This window comes from Notamacropus eugenii, chromosome 6 (assembly GCF_028372415.1).
Source record: "Notamacropus eugenii isolate mMacEug1 chromosome 6, mMacEug1.pri_v2, whole genome shotgun sequence".
NCBI classification, from domain to species: Eukaryota; Metazoa; Chordata; class Mammalia; order Diprotodontia; family Macropodidae; genus Notamacropus; species Notamacropus eugenii.
Window position 1 is genome coordinate 386,965,163 of NC_092877.1, and position 12,828 is coordinate 386,977,990.

The 12,828-nt window shown below is 51.9% G+C and overlaps 1 protein-coding gene across 2 annotated transcripts in view; it reads left to right on the forward strand.

Annotated features, from left to right (window-relative positions):
* The first annotated feature begins 3 nt into the window (after positions 1-3).
* BDH1 (3-hydroxybutyrate dehydrogenase 1) overlaps positions 4-12,828 on the forward strand; it is a 29,067-nt gene continuing 16,242 nt past the window's right edge. The window contains exons 1-2 of one of the 2 annotated variants that reach the window (XM_072618928.1): positions 4-85; positions 1,059-1,205. The gene's annotated coding sequence lies outside the window, so the exon portion shown is untranslated. The remainder of the gene's footprint in view (positions 86-1,058; positions 1,206-12,828) is intronic. The other variant, XM_072618929.1, reaches the window with a different exon arrangement.

Below are 12,828 nucleotides of genomic sequence, written 5' to 3' on the forward strand. Positions count from 1 at the left end.
TCCCTTGGGTTCCGTGTACTTCCTAGGTCAGGTCATTGAGGTTATTGAGATAGGGATGTCTGGGCATGTTGACATCTGAACCACGGTAAGTGAAATGGAAAGGCACCCACTACAGATGCCTGGGAAACCCTTAAGGTTAGACAGCCAGGGGTGGTGTGGGGGTGGGCCTGAGCCTCCCAGTCCTCTGCCCAGTGAGGGGGGACCCCTGCTCGGAAGGTGAAGTCTAGCGTGTGCTAACTGACATAACCCCGAGGCTTCCCATCAATGTGGGATGGTCACGCTCTGGACAATGTCAGAAGCCAGGGGGACAAAGGCGTTAGAGACTGGAGGGGTCAACAGCAACTCCGGGAAGTCTTTAGTCAGAAGTCTTTGTGGGGCCATTTGATCCTGGAGGCCTTCACCACAGGCCTGGCAAGGGTCTGGACCAAGAGTCCCACCAGGGCAGCTGCATGGGGAATGACCATCAACCGAATTCTAAAGGGGTTGCAATCAGCTTCATTGGAGGGAAGATGGAGCCCAGAAGTCCAGAAGGGCTCTTGGCAGTCCATCTTGGGGAAAGAGGCTTTGGGCCCAAGGCTTTATCTTCTTGGCCACATATCTCCTTCAGGCCATGCTGTTCTAGTAGGAGTCCAGACTCTTCGGCTGGAAGGTCATAGGACACAAGGGAGAGAGCCTGGGCTCCCATCACACCTCCAGGAGTGTGACTTTGGGCAAAGACTCTGTGTCTCAGGACTCAGTTTCTCTCTTTGCTAATGGATTGGGCCTCTTGACCTCTAGGGTCCCCTAGGAAGTAATGATCCCATTATTAAGACCAAATCTTAGCCTGTAGGGCCATCAGGGTGAACCCCTCATCACACTAAGCTCCTGATGGGTGAAATGGCTGGCCCATGTGGGCGGTTACCACATGAGTCTGTGGTAGCTCCCCCAGAATCTCCAGGGCTCCTTCCTTCCCAATTGTCCCTAGAACCCAAGGTTTCACTTCTATGGGGCTGCCCTGAAGAACCCCTGGCCCCCTGAGCAGAGGCCCGGGCCACTTACTACTCCCTTTCTTTCTGCAGGGCAGGCTGCGCCTCCATGTACTTGCCCCACTGGAGCATCCTGAATTCTGACTTCCCCGCCAGCTTCAAGCCATGCCCACTCAGCACTGTCTCCTCTTCCCAAGCAGTGACTGGACTTCACTCAGGAGCCTCCCTGGGCTCTGACAGGTGAGCTTGGCGCCTCCCATCATGCACTGGGCCCATGCCTACACGTTTAAAGTGTGAGGTCCTTGAGGACAGCCACTGGTGGGTTAGATTTGGATTTGGCTGTAATCAAATCTGCAGAATCTGACTCAGGTGAGTGAGTCATGGATCCTCTCTGTCCCTCTGTCTCTATCCATCTGTCTCTCTCTCTCCCTCTGTCTCTTTCTATCCTCCTCTCTTTCTCTCTCTCTTTTCCCCACCCTGCCCCTACCTCTCTCTTTCCTCTGTGTAGTGGTCCGAGCACCTGTGCATGGCCTCTAGCCCTCATCCCTTCCCATCCTGTCTGCTTCTTGGCCATGTTTTGTCCTCCTCCTCCTGCTAGTGTGGTAGTCCTCAAGTTCCTTTAAGATGTTGTGGACACAAGGATTCTGAAAGCTAGAGCCAAGGAGATGGCATTCTTGGTGGGGGGCACACTTGTGCACATACAGAGGTGGGCAATGGAATGATGAGAGGGAGTCTGGGAAACCAGAAGCATCTAGCTTGCCTGCAACAGGGCTCATGTGGAATCCGGTTGGAAAGGTAGTGTGAGTCAGCTGTGGTGGCCTTCCAGGCTAGGCTAAGCCTGACCCCACAGGAGTCAGACCTGTGCCTTGGGGAGAAGGATCTGGGAGGAAGGCAGGGGGGCTGAAGAGGAGGCTGTGGAGCTGTCCAGGTGCTAGGAGATGAGGGCCTGAATAAAGCCCAGCCTGTGTCAGCAGAAGGAAAGGGCAGAGACGGGGAGATGCTGGGGACTGAGGAGACTTGGGAACTTGACTTCAGGGTGAGTGCAGGTGACTGAGCTCACAAAGCTGGGTGACCAGGAGGAGGAGACTAGAAGTCTGGAGGAAAGGCAGGCTAAGAAGAACAATACATGGGGGGAGGAGAGGTGTTTGAGAGGCTCACCTTATACTCCGAGGATGTTCCCAGAAGGCACTGAAGCTGCCCCCCCGGACCTCAGGAGAGCAAAGCAGTGGGGTTGGTAGTCCTGAGGTCCTAGGGGCTCCCTAGTCATCCCCCCAGGCCTCCACAGGTGATTGTGGCTGCCAGCCAGGAGGCCCGTTCAGCCAGAGGGACAGAGGGTGGGACTCCAACCCCCCTAGGTCCGAATGGGACACTGGGGTGTTTTGATAACGAACTCACCTCATTCGATTCAGCCCGGCACATCCTTGCAGAGAGGACTCTGGGATGGACCTGGGTCTTCTAAGCAGATCTGAAAACCCTTTGACCCTGAGCGCTGCATGCCTCATCATCAGATACCAAGTGATTTTTAGGAAAAGTGAGCTTATGATAAATGTTGGTGAGACCGGGGCTCAGGGTGGGTTCCTAACTCATGGCCACTTTAAGTGGGTTACATGCATTTTAAAGGTGAGGAGATCATTTGAAATTCATGGAAGGTCACCCTGAAATGCTCCAGACAAAGCCTTTGCAGGCTTAGGAATCTGACTGTGCCTTGGATCCTCAGCCTAACGGCTGTCTCACACCCCCGAGCAACTGTTTCTTGGGGTGCCTACCCAAAACGTCCTCAAAGCCTTGGATCTTGTCTGAGCCTAGTAAACACAGAATCACAAGCTGTCAGGGTTTCGATGGCTTCACCTCATGATACTGGCTGATAGGTAGATGCCAGGAACACAGTCTTATGTGTGGGAGGGCCGGCTCCAATAACCTGCTCCTGGCAATGCCCCTCACCCTTGGGGGCCTCTAGGCCAGCCAAGAAACACAAAGCCTTAGAGCTCTGGAAACTCCAAGGTCTCCTCCTTCCTCCAAAACAATGCCAGCCCCTGGTTGGGGGGACTTCTCAGGTTCATGATCAGGCACATAAAGGCCGAGGCAAGATAAGACAGCTTTGATAACCAGTAGCCTACCAGCTCGGGAACCAGATGCCAGCTGACTGCAGGAACCAGCCCAAGGTCACAGGGCAAGGCCAGTGAAGCTCCCTCCCCGCTCCTCCCTGGGCTCTTGTCCCCGGGGATTTCTCCATGCACCGGACCATCCGCTTGGGGGGAGGCTTCCACACTGATTCAGTGGGGGAAAGGAAGAAGAAACCCCAAGAATAGAGCAGATGGAGAAAATGAGGCTCAAAGAAAGAGTCGGACAAGCTCGAAGCGACTTTTCTCCAGGACGTAGCCACTGCTCTCCTCTGCCCCTCCCCCTCCCCTGATCTGCCTCTCCCCCTACTCCCCTCTGCCCCTTCTTATCCCCTCTTCTGCCCCTCTCTCCAGTCCGGCTGGAGGGGGCTCCCTCCCACTTTGGGAATGCTCTTTCTTACCAGCAGATCTGATCATGGCACTTCCCCCTTGCCCCTCCCCCCCCCCCCCCCCCCCCGATTCCGCCAGAAGTCTCCTGCCCCTCCTTTCAAGCTCCCTTCAACCCAGCACCTCCTGGCTGCCTCCCACATCAGGTCCTCTCCACCGCTGTGCTTCCGGGGCTGACCCTCTGAAGGAGGCCCTCATTTGGGCACTTCTGGGAATCTCCGATGCCCCCTGCGGAGATTGAGGATGGACATGGGGGTCTCTGCATTTCCAGGGCTTAGTGCACAGTCTGGCATGCAGTAGACGCTTAGTAGGTGCTGCTCCATTTCAAGGACAGAGTGCAGGGCTAGAGTCTGGAAGGCATGAGTTCAGATCCCACCTCCAACACTTACAAACCCTGTGACCTAACTGTGCAAGAAGTCCTTCAACTTGTTTGCCTCAGTTTCCTCATCCATAAATTGGGGGCAATAATAGTGCCTGCTTCCCGGGGTTGTTAGGAGGGTGAAATGAGGTATTCTTTATAAAGAACGCTTAATGACTCGCTCCAGCCAGCTGATCAGTCCTTCATGTCTGACACTTCCCAATCCAGTGCCCGGCCCTCCTGGCTGCTCCACGGAACGTGGTGAGGGCCCCAGGACCGGGCCAATGGGGGCTTAGCTTAAGAGACCTGGGCAGGTCACTTCGTCCTGTCGGCCTCCATTTCCTCATCTGTCAAATGAGCAGGAGAAGGAGATGGCAAACCGCTCCCCTATCTTTGTCAACGAGGGGCAAATCTGGCCTCTCCCCCACCCTGGGTCACCAGACAGGCCCGTGGGGGACAAGCCCTCCCACGGGAGCAGGGGAACCTTGGCCCCATGTGCTCTAGCCTCTTTTTTACCCTTTTCTGCCGGATGAACCGGACCCGGGCTCTCTTTCCCCCTCCCCGGGGGCCCTTTATGAATTCGGACCTGTTCCCCACACCCCAATTATTTTCTGGCCCCAAGAAAAGAATCTTCCTTCTTATGAGAGGAAAAGAGAAGCCTTAAGACACTGAATGGGAGCCCAGGGGGCTCTGCCCTCAGGGACCCTAGGAGGCCCAAGATGTGCTCCCCCTTCCCCAAATCTTGGGTGGGTTTGACTGCTCCGAATCTGGGGAGGGGTTGTCTTCGTGCCCAGTGCAAGGACTTGACTGAATTCTCCTTGGCCCCTTTCCAATCTCCCTCTCCCCACCCCCTCCCTCTCCTCCCAGTCCCTGCGGTTTGTGGCTCCTCCCCCTTGGCTTTGGGGTCACCCCACTAGCTCGGTTCTCCCTAGGCATCCCTGACAGCTTTTCTTGGCTTCGACCCTCTTCCTTCTCCTCCGAAAATGGACATTCCCTGGGCTCTGGCCTCATTCCTTTCCCCCTCCCTCTTTCCCCCTCCTCTCACAGATTTGTGCCAAGCCTGGAGGCCGGACTCAGCTCCCCACTAGCCCCTACTTTTCTCCCGGGATTCAGATCTGCCCCTAGGCAGGCTGAACCTCCCAAAGATCGATGCAGCAGGGACAAGGACAGCGTCCTTCTGGCTCTTTGCCTCTGGTCAGTGGTCCAAAGCCTGCTCCTCCTCCACCTGGACCTTGAACCTTAAACTCAGGCCCCTCCCCCCAATCCCCTCTATCATTTCTCCCTCCCACTTCTAGCCTCTCCAGCGTTATCCCCCCAAGGAACTGTCCTCAGATATCTCTTCCACGAAGCCCCACCACTGCTCAAAAGCCCTCAGTGGGTCCCAGTGGCTTGTCCCCATCCAGTGTCACATCTCACTTATCCTGCCGGGTGACATCTCTGGGATCTCTCCCTCCCTCTCCTCACCCCTCAAGGCCTTGCCCACCCACAGCCCATCCTTCACACAGATACAAAAATCCAGCTCAGGTCTGACATGTCTCACACCTGCCCCAACCTTCAGGGCTCCCTACTGTCTTCAAGATGAAATACAGACTCCTCTGTGCCTGGCATTCGAGGCCCCCTGAAATCTGGCCCCCTTCAGCCTTAACTCCTTCATGCCAGTTGCTAGCCTGCCAAACTGGAGGCAGACTCAGCCTCCCATCTCCAGCCTCCGGCTATTTGCCCTGGCTGTCCTTCAGGCTTCTCAGCATCTTTGTCCTCCCTCAGGCTTAGCTTTGCTGAGGGTCACCTCCCCTGTGAAGCTGCTTCATTGTTCCTCTTCCCACACTAGTGTGTGTGAGTCTGTGGGGCAGCATCTTCCAGGAGGAGGCAGGGAAGGGGATCCATTTTTACTTTGTGTTCCCAACACCAGTCATTCCTGGCGCATCCAGGAGGAGGGGGTGGAGCAGGCAGGGCAGCACCTACTATGCACCAGGCATTCTGTGAATCAGTTCACAATGATGTTCTTATTCCACCTTGGGAGTTACATACTGTTATTATCCCATTTTACAGATGAGGAAACTGAGGCAAATGGGGGTTAAGGGACTTGCCCAGGATCACACAGCTAGGAAGTGTCTGAGGATGAATTTGAACTCAGGTCTTCCCAACTCCGGACCCAGTGTGCTATCTGCTGGGCCATCTGGTTGCCCACCCACTTTAGTGGGTCATTATATGAATTCAGTGGACTTGAATCTTCTTGCCCTCCAATGACCCCCAAACAATGTGGGCCACAACCAGCCGAATCTCCTCCCTGCCCCCTAGCAGAGAGGCTGTACTCCACAACGAAGGGAGAGCTGACCTAGAAGACTGTAGGGTTCAAAGGCTGTATCACCCTAGCTAGCAATTCTTCTCTCATTCTGGGCCCCTCTCTAAGTAAGTGACCATGAAGGGGCTGAGACACCCTGAGGGGCAGAGGACATCTCCTCACCCAGGAAGTCTTCATGTCTGTTAAGGCACTGGCCTGGTCCCAGCCTCTGAGGCTTGGTCCTGCTGCCTTTGTGAGCGCTTTTTTGACCACACGGACAAGAATGTTCTGAGTCACCAGCCACACACACCCTGTACACAGCTTCCTTCCTTTTTTGCTTTCTTTTTCTTTCTTTCTCTCTCTCTTTCTTCCTTTTCTTTCCTTCTTTCTTTCCGTTCCTTCTTTCTTTCTTCTTTCTTTCTCCCTTTCCTTCTTTCTTTCTTTCTGTCCTGCATTTTATTTCACAACATGGTTAGTATGGAAATGTGTTTATCATGACTGCACATGTAAAACCCATATCACCTTGTTCACCATCCTAGGGAGGGGTGAAGGAGAGAGAGAACTTAGAACTTAGAATTTTAAAAACTCAAAGGCTAAAAATTGTTTTGACATGTAACTGAGAAAAAGAAAATATTTTTAGAAGACTGTGAGCTCCTTGAGAGCAGGGACTGTGTTCTGTTTCGTTTTGTTTTGTTTGGAAGGGGAAGGAGAGACAATTGGGGCTAAATGACTTGCCCAAGGTCACACAACTAGTTAAGTGTCAAGTGTCTGGGGTCAAATTTGAACTCAGGTTAGGGACTGTTTTCTTTTTGCTTCTGTTTGTATTCTCAACATTCCAAGTGCCTAGCATTTAGTAAATATTTAATAAGTGATGCCACTCTGTCTCTGCACATCTGTCTATCCATCCACCAAACTCTGTCATCTGACAATCTCTTCATCCATCCATTTCTTTCTCCATCTGACACTCATTTATCTCTGTACCCACCTACCCAGAAATAGAGACTGAGAAGGAGAGGCAGAGACAGAGAGAGAAAACAGACAGAAACAAGAAAAGGGACTGAGACAGGAGAAAGAAGAGAAAGACAGAGAGGCAGAGACCCTCCGATAGATAGTTACATAAATAGACATATACAGAGAGCAGTCAGTTATGCTAACAGTACAGCCCCTATCGTCAACGTGCCAAAAGAGGACAAGTTTATAACTCTGGGCAACTTTAATACTAGAGTAGGCTCAGACTATGAGACTTGGCAGGGAGTCCTAGGGAGGAATGGAGTTGGAAACCGCAACAGCAGTGGTCATTTACTGCTGAAGACTTGTGTATCGCATGACCTCATCACCAACACTGTCTTCCATTTACCTAAACGCAATAAAACTTCATGGATGCACCCTCACAGCAAACACTGGCATCTAATAGATTATGTGATTGTAAGGAGAAGAGACAGACAAGATGTGAGAATGATAAAGGCAATGTTGGTGCAGCGTGCTGGACTGACCATAGACTTATCCTTCCAAGCTAAACATTCACATTTATCAAAAGCGCTGCCCCCCAGGCAAAATGACCACCAGAAGAATAAATGTCAACAAATTAGAGTCTTCTCTGAGTGTGAACAGTTTGTTGCTGACTTGGAGGGAAAGTTGAGCCTACACACAGTTGGCAACAGTGGAGCAGAAAAGGAGTGGGCAGCTCTCAGGGATCTGGTGTACAGCACTGCATTTGCTCATCTGGATCAGAACATTTGCAAACACCAAGACTGGTTTGATCAAAATGATGGGGAAATTCAGAAGCTGCTGAATGAAAAATAACTCCACAGGATTTACCAGCAGGATCCACCTCTAAGAAGGCAGCATTTAATTCCATCAAAAGCAAAGTACAAGCAAAGCTTAAGAGAGATGCAGAATTCCTGTCTCAGTAAGAAGGCCGATGAAATTCAGTTTTATGCTGATAGTAACAATCCAAAGCATTTTTATGATTCCCTGAAAGCTATTTATGGACCTATGGTGCATCACAACTACTCAGTGCTGATGGAGCCACATTGATTAGTGATAAGGACATGATCCTAGAGAGATGGGCTGAGGACTTCCATAGTGTTCTCAACAGACCATCATCAATCAATGCTGAGGCCATGACCTTTTACCTCAGGTTGAAGTCAATCCCTCCTTAGCTGAACTTCCAACTGAAGAAGAGGTTTTGAGGGCCATTAGGGTTCTTTCATGTGGCAAAGCACCTGGTGCTGATTCTATTCCAGCTGAGATTTAAAAGGCAGGGGGACCATTGCTCATACAAAAGCTAATTGAAATTTTCCAGGTTATATGGCAAGAGGAGGTTATCCCCCAGGAGTTCAAGGATGCCTCCATTGTCCGTCTCTAGAAGGGTAAAGGGAATAGATTGTCCTTCGACAATCACAGGGGGATCTCTGTCTTAGTCATTGCTGCCAAAATTTTTGCTAGAGTTCTTCTTGATAGGCTGATCCTTCACCTGGAAAATGGTCATACACCTGAGAGCCAATGTGACTTCAGGAAGGGCTGAGGAACAGTCAATATGGTGTTTGCTGCCCAACAACTTCAGGAGAAATGCCAGGAGCAGAACATAGGTCTGTACATATTTGTAGACCTGACCCAGGCCTTTGACACTGTTAGTCGTGAGGGCTTATGGAAAATTATGTCAAAATTTGGTTGCCCAGAGAAGTTCATCAATATTGTACGTCAATTTCATGATGGCATGTTTGCCCATGTTCTGATAATGGGCAAAGCTCTTGTGCCTTCCCAGTCATCAACAGAGTAAAAAAGAGATGTATGCCTGCTCCCATACTTTTTAGCATGATGTTTTCAGCCATGTTGACAAATGCTTTCAATAAGGATGAAGATGGCATCAAGGTCAACTACCATACTGATGGTAAGTTCTTCAATTTGTAAAGGCTCCAAGCCAAGACCAAGGTAGAGGGAGTGTTGGCGCATGATTTTCTGTTTGCAGATGATTGTGCACTCCATGCAGCCTCTGAAGCTGAGATGCAACAAAGTATGGAGCAATTCTCTGCTGCCTGTGCTAGTTTGGGCCTAATAATTAACACCAAGAAAACACAGGTGCTCCATCAGCCACCAGCACACCATCCACACGTGGAACCATCAATTACAACAAATGGAGAGACCTTGGTATGTACACATTGATAATGAGGTAGATGCACTCATTGCCAGAGCTAGTTCAGTGTTTGGGAGGATCTGAAGAAAGGTTTGGGAGAGAAGAGGTATTAGACTGACTACCAAACTGAAGGTCTACAGAGTCGTTGTTCTGACCTCATTGTTATATGGTTGTGAAACAAGGACAGTCTACCAGTGCCATGCCAGGAAACTGAATCACTTCCATTTGAACTATTTTAGGAAGATTCTGAGGATCACCTGGCAGGATAAGGTACCAGACACTGAAGTCCTTGCTCAAGCTAAAGTACCAAGTATTCAAACTATGCTTTAGAGAGCGCAACTCGGATGGGCTGGCCACGTTGTTCGAATGCAAGATGTACGCTTGCCAAAATGACTATTTTATGGAGAACTCACATGGGGCAGGCCATCACATGGTGGTCAGAAGAAACAATACAAGGACACTCTCAAGGTCTCCCTCAGGAACTTTGGATTTGACTGTACAACATGGGAGACCCTGGCACAGGACCGCTCAGCATGGTGTGTCCACATCAGAAAGGGTGTTGTGCTCTATGAGCAAAGCAGGATTGAGACAGCACAAAGTAAACATAGGATGCACAAATTTGGAATATCCACCCCAAATATTCACATGGACTATCTGTGCCCAATCTGTGGCAGAGTATTCTGAGCTCATACTGGTCTGATCAGTCACAGTCGGATACACTGAAACTCCACTTTATTATGGTGATGTCATTTTGGTCCTCTTCGAAGACAAAAGACAACAACTAACCAACATGATCAGTCAGAATCAGCAAACATTATTAAGTGCCTGCTGTATGCCTGTGCTGAGCACTGTCCCTGGAACCTCTCCAGCTGTGGAACAGCTGCCAGGGCTGATGTTGGCTGGAAAAGCCTTGGAGAGCCCAGAGGGATGCTCTGCACAAGTCCTGGTAGGTGCTCCCCAGCTGGAGGCTGACTTGGGAAACCCGGAGCTCCTGGCTTAAACCCTGCTCTGTTACTGATCTTCCAGTCAGTAAGAGGAGAGGGTTGGCTCAACTGACTTCTGAGATCCCAATCTGTAATCTGGGGGAGCCAATGTTGGAAGCCAATGAGCTGCATTGTATTTTCAGAATGTGCTAAGGGGCAGCATTTGTACTGGACTGTGGCAGCCAGAGAGGTGTAGGAGAAGAGTGTGTTTGGATGGCATTGAGGATGCCAGGGTCCTCCATCAGTCACCATTTAGAGCCACAGCTTTCTTATCCATAAAGAGGAGAGAAAGGCCTGGAACAATCTCTTCTTGCTCCAAGTCCTTGGTGGATGGCATCGTCTTTCTTTGTAGGAGATTGTTGAGAATATTGTAGGTCCATGGAAGGCCATAGGTGACACTGGCCAGGAAGTAGTGTGACCTTCCACTGACCTGGTGAGGCTCTGGAACCTGAAGCCCCACCAGCCTGGAGGCTTCCTGGCTTGACTCTCCTTGAGCTGCCATGGGCTTTGTTTTTCAGGCTTTGTGGGTGGCCCCAGCTCCATGACCACTCACTGTATGACCTTGACCAGTCTCCTGTCTGGTCTCTTTCCTAAATTCTCAAACCTTTTTGAGACACAGTAATTCCAAGAAAATAAAGGCAAAGCCTCTCACATTTGGAGCATGGGGTATGTACATCTCATTACCTGGAAATGAAAGCCAGTCCATGGATCTACTCCAGATCCAGTCTGATGTGTCCCCAGCTCAGCAGTGTTTGCTCCCCTTCTCACCTTTGCTTGGGCTCCCTGTCCCCCATGTTCACTTTCCTGATGTGTTGTGGCCAAACTGTCTCAAAGAATTCAGTCAGACCCTGTCTAATCCAAGTATAGGCATCTGTTGAGGATTGACGCCCCTCGGAAGCAGGCTAAGTTCCAAGAGGAACCAGCAACTTCACTGAAACAAGATAGATTGTTATAGGTACAGATGGGATTACATAACAGAAATGATGAATATTAAAAAGGCAGAAGGGGTTTGTGAAAGGATTAGTTCCTGAGGAGGGGTTGCAGCCTCAGTGGAACTGTGATTACCCACAATGCACACAGAGAAACCCATTCATCGGGGCTCTTACGTATGATAATGATATTATAATGAGCCTTTCTACATCATAAGTTCACCTAAAGGAAGCTTTTGCTATTGCTGCAAAGAAGCCTACTTAGGGAAAGTCCCCTCCATTGTTTTGGGGTCCACATCCTGCTTGGGCATCCTGGTGGTGCTGCTTTCTGATTGGCGGACTATTGTGGTCCTGTCTGAGACTAGATGGATGTGGTTGTAGTTGAGTGCATGCACATACCTGCTGCTTCTGTGGGAAATATGAGGAATGGGTCTGGGGGCAGCGGCTGGGATCCCATCAAATGGACACATCTGCTGTGCTCATGGCGCATATCTGGGGAAGTTAGGGTATTGAGGGGGGCAGTGGCTGTATTGGGTCTCAGGGCCTTCGGTGTGGTTAAAGCCAAAGTTCACCCTCCCCCAACGGGTCCTGCCCTGGCCTCTGAGCTGCCAACCTCTTCTTCTTACTCTCACCTTTACTCCTGTGAGAGCTCCCAAAGGGCCCCTGCTCCAGGGTGCCTGCATTTCTCTGCTGCGACTCTACAGATGGGCTGCGGAGGCGGGGAACTAGTGAGGAGTGAGCCTAGGCAGAAACCCGAGGGAGCCTTTCAAAAGGAGAGAAGGGAGGGGAGGGGAGGGAAGGCGCTTCCGGTCCTCCGGCCTGGGTACCCTTAAGGATCCGAAGAGTCGGGGGGGGTCCAAGACAGGTGGGGAGCAGGGGCAGGGGAATGGGGAGAGGCGACGATGGGCCATCCAACCTTCCATGGTGGGGGGGGCCTTCAGGTTGTACCCTAGCTAGCAGTAGACTGCGGCTGGGAAGAGAGCAAAGCTGTGCGCGGGGGCCGCAGGCCAGATGCCAGCATCCTCGCAGGAACAGCAGGAGAGACCCTAGAGGGGGTGGGGTCTCTCCTCTCCCCCTCTCATTTGGAAGTGGCGGTCTCCGGCCAGGTCAGAGCCCGAGGGTGGCCTCCTGCTCTGCCCTTGTCGGGTCACCAGGGACCACCTCTCTTCCCCCGCCTCTCCTCGGCGCTTCTTGGCAGGGGGCGGCCCCGCGGGGCACACCTGGGCACAGCCAGCGAGCCAGGGATGGGGCGGGGGGGAGGAGGGAGCGGACCGGAGGAGGAATGAGCTCACTTCCTAGGTGAGAAGAAAGGCTTCAACCCCACCCCCTTCTCTGAGTCGTCCCGCCCCCCATTCATCCTTTCACTGAACGGGGATCTCTAAGCGCTTCTCCCAATGGTCATGGCAGCCAAGGCTGCGCTCACCTCCCGGCTCAGCATGGCACGCAGGTAAAGCTCTCGGGGGCCTGGAGGGGGAAGGAGGGGAGCAGGGAGCGGAAGAGAGGGAGGCGGCATGGCTGGCCAGCCGGCCGCCCAGTCCTCCGGTCCTCCGAGATGCTCAAGCTCCAGAGCCTCCTGGGTATGTGCTAGGGATGCTACAGAGCGGGAGGGCGTCCTCGGCCGCCTCGGCCGCCCTCCCTACCCTGCAAAGAGGGTGTCGCTGCTTCGCTC